Genomic DNA, 4,122 nt, shown 5'->3' with positions numbered 1-4,122 from the left:
TATAGTATTATTTACTTCCTATTCTGCATGAAATTCTTAAACTCCTAAATTCATGATATTTTTGTAATAATCCGGACTTCTCCTAGAGATACTGGTTTCAGGTTTTAACTTGGGAACACACTATCTGCCTTCTAGAGCTTATCATTTTTGTTGTGCATTCACAACAAAAATCTGGGATCTAAGTACAGGAACAATTTTCTTTTTCTATATGTGATTTAATAGCACAGGCAGCAGGAAGTAGGAAAGGTTGTAAAAATTTATAAGGTAGAAATTTATTTATTATGTATGTAAAACCAATTTTACATTTTAGCTAAGCCTAATCAGCTGAGTACTATGTTTGATATTCTTTATTTGCTGAACTGCCATTTGTATTTTTTTTTAAAAAAACGACTATACTAAAAATACTATAACATTTCACATGCAAAAGCAGGAGTGACTTTTTAATTTTATAACCACTGTGGTTACATATAGCTTTGTTGTACCAAACAACTGCCCACATTTTGATGAACTATAGAAGATTTAGATTTAAGCCATATTGAAATGATATTTCAAAATAAACATGCACAAGACTGCAGCATTATTACTAACTGTAAACTTAGAAATCAATGCTGCATTTAAATTATGTTCCATGTAAAACTAGCTGCAGAGAAACAGTTTTTAAAGAATTTATTCGGATAGGAACAGTCCCAATAGCTTATTCGGATAGGAACAGTCCCAATAGCTTATTTTAATAGCTTAATATGAAGAGTATTTGTTTTACTTATTATGTTTTAAATTTGTTTTTCATATAGGTTATTGGTCACAAAGAATCACAAGGAATAGGCAGCATACAATTGTTGATAAATAAATATTTTATTTATCATTATGTATAATGATATGGGAAACAACACATTATACAATTTTATTATTGTATTTCTGCATTCTCATGCTTTTTATTATTTTTTGTTTTATTTTTCATTTATTTATTACCATCACTTTTCTTAGATTTATAAAGCCAATGTTGTAAAACAAAGTTTGTGTTTCTTAGCTACAAGATGATTATAAGGGGACATATTCTCACATAATGGCATTGATTGAATAGGAACATTCAGCAGAAACCATGCACTGAGCTCCCCAAAATCTGACTCTGTTCCTGAAGTTTCATTTTCCCCTAGTACTGCAACAGTACTTGGCAACCTTAGTTTGTGAATCTCTCATCTGAACAAATATGAATGATAAGAGCATGTGTTGGATCTCACACCTGTATTTTGTTCATTAATGAAAACAGCAGAGAAAGTGAAATATTACTTTTCGTAAATGTTATTGGGAAGGAAGTTGTTTTGGCTCAAACAATATAATCACTAATTCTGGCACATCTAACACAGAGCTGGTTTGAACATGTCAGCAGTTCCAAATGACCTTGTAACTGTGATATCTAAATACAGTTGGAAACATATGGTATCTATCACCATTGAAATGTCAACAGAAAGTTTCCATTAGTGTCATTCCTGGAGATAGGGTTAGGACAACCTCACGACAATGCTTTAAATACAAATGTGTTTTATAAGGTATTTGGAACAAGTTTTTATTTACTTAGAATTGTTATAAATTCATTCCAAATGTACTTTTCTCCACTAATAAATGCAATAATTACAGAGGCATAAAAATGTAAAACTTCAAATAAAAGAGAAATAATATTTGATAGTGGAATAGCAAGTTTTATTTCTCAAGTTCATTTTGTATCATTATGAACAAGAATCTTTTTCTCAACCACTCTTTCCAAATTGGACCCTGACTATATTATTGAGTAAAGAGGATTTCATGTTACTGAGAAACTGCCAATTATGTTTCTGAAAGGTGAAACAGGAGACTCAGTTTGCATACCAATGTTTGTGGCTTCTCTAAAGTCCATCCTCATAGCAGAAAATAATGGACAACAAATCAAACAGATGCCATGTGGACCACTGGACCAGGTGAAAACAGAAATATCTAATAAAACCAGTATTACATATACATATATACATACATACATACATACATACATACATACATACATACATACATACATACATACACACACACACACACACACACACACACACACACACAAAGGTAAGTGTAATAGGATATAAAATAATTAAGGACAAAGATATAAAATAAATCCAAATAAAATACTATTAAAAGAAGTTACAACCCTAATTAATGATGTGGTGTATCATACAAATGGTAGCCTAAAACTGGGTGACTTGATAGGTTATTTTTGACTCCTTGTCCAAAACTAGGAACATTAAATAGAAATCCTACTCCCTATCTGCAAATTTCTTCTAGGCAGGATGTATAAAGGTCTTCTTATACTGTTCCCTTTATTTAGGAAGCAGCATAGTAGTAAATAGTTTAGTGTTTCTATTGAACTATCACCATATGGACCTAGCCAAAATTGCAGAGGAGTACCTTTAAAACATTCAGAAAGCCTGAAAGGTAATGTAGCCAACCTGGCTAAAGTAAAGATCCTTAAAAAAATTCAAAATTGGAAGAGTTGATAAATAGGAGGTCAGTATCCCAAATGTATTACTTAAGGGTGTTAGTGGTATTTCTAGCAAGCACAAACTTTCCATAAGTCTCCCCCTCCCCCCTCTCTTTCATCAAACTAGGTTTTTATCTATAACTAGCTGATAACCCAGCTATGCCCGGTTATTTATTTACCCTAATCCTGTATTAGACAGGAAAAGTCCTGATGTTATTGAAAATGTCCAGACCAAATGTAATTTTTAATGTTGTATTTTCCCCCTTACCAGAGGGGACCCCCTTGTGGAGTACTGTGAAGCCATTACCATGGCAACTCTACTACGCTGTACAGTAGAAGGCATTTTACAGCACTACAGTAGAAGCCATTTTAAGGCACAAAAGACTGTATCTTAACAGAACACTCCCTCCAAGGTGTGTTAAGTGTGTCTTAGCCCCACAGTATTTGTTTCCAGAGTATAAGTCATCTCTGTACCAACTTTCTTTGAAATTGCTTGAGGCATTCCATTCCAGAGATATGCTGGAACATACGCACATACACACACAACCATATATATATATATATATATATATATATATATATATATATATATATATATATATATATATATATATATATATATATATATATATATATATATATATATATATATATATATATATATATATATATATATATGTTTTCTGAGGTTTTCGCGGGTGTTAGTATGTAGGTCTCTAGTTGTTCGGGTTTTCTCCCGCGTAGAATTGGATATGTCTTTGCGACGTTTCGACGAAGTCACATTCGTCATCTTCAGGCTGCTGCTGACTACTTCAGGTTTGGTGTTTCCAGGAGTAGCACTACTTTTATTTAAAAGTAAATGTGCATGTGTGTTACATTAGGAAAGAAATGATTTTCTCCCTTTGATTAAGTTAATATCTGTGGTGTGAGACTTCATGTGATACAAAAAACAAATTGTTGTGCTTATTTTTTTTTTTAAAAGGGCCTTTATAGTGTAAAATCCAGGAAGGATCACTTTTGTTTCTGTTTTCAAGACTGACTGCAACAAGGTAATTATCTTGTTAACTGTTAACTACCATAGGTTAGATCCAGGTTTAGATGACTATAAATCCTGTTACATACTGTCCCTCAAACCTGTCTCAGAAATTGATATTATTAGGAGCAAAGGAAAAGTGGCACTAGTCCAATAACCACCTTTTTTATTTAAAGCTAAACATTCTAAGATTGTAAAGAGAGGAGAAAAAAGAATACAAAAATGCTGGGGGAAGAATAATCAACATTTATGCCAGTATTATATTTCAAATATCCCGTTTGGCCCTTTTTATGTAGCTGCTTTCAATACACAATCTTACTGCCTCTGAAATATAAATTAAAATCTCATTGATGGTCACACAATAGAGAAATGTACAAAATGTAAACAATTATTTGTACTGCAAATGTGACTTGAGCAAAGGCCATTTTACACATTAAGAATAAATACCAAGGCTAAGGCACAGTTAAACCCAGTGATGTTTGTGCCAAGCTATTTGTTGGACGGTGTCCCAACTTTAAATATGATAGACTTAAAAAACCAAGTGGCTTGCAGATTGAATGTGTTTATAACTACAGGCATTTCTCCC

This window comes from Thamnophis sirtalis, unplaced genomic scaffold, assembly GCF_051295495.1.
Source record: "Thamnophis sirtalis isolate CommonGarterSnake01/CBP01778 unplaced genomic scaffold, rThaSir2_p1.2 scaffold_10, whole genome shotgun sequence".
Classification (NCBI taxonomy): domain Eukaryota; kingdom Metazoa; phylum Chordata; class Lepidosauria; order Squamata; family Natricidae; genus Thamnophis; species Thamnophis sirtalis.
The sequence above is the reverse complement of the archived record's forward strand: the minus strand, read 5'-3'. Positions refer to the sequence as shown.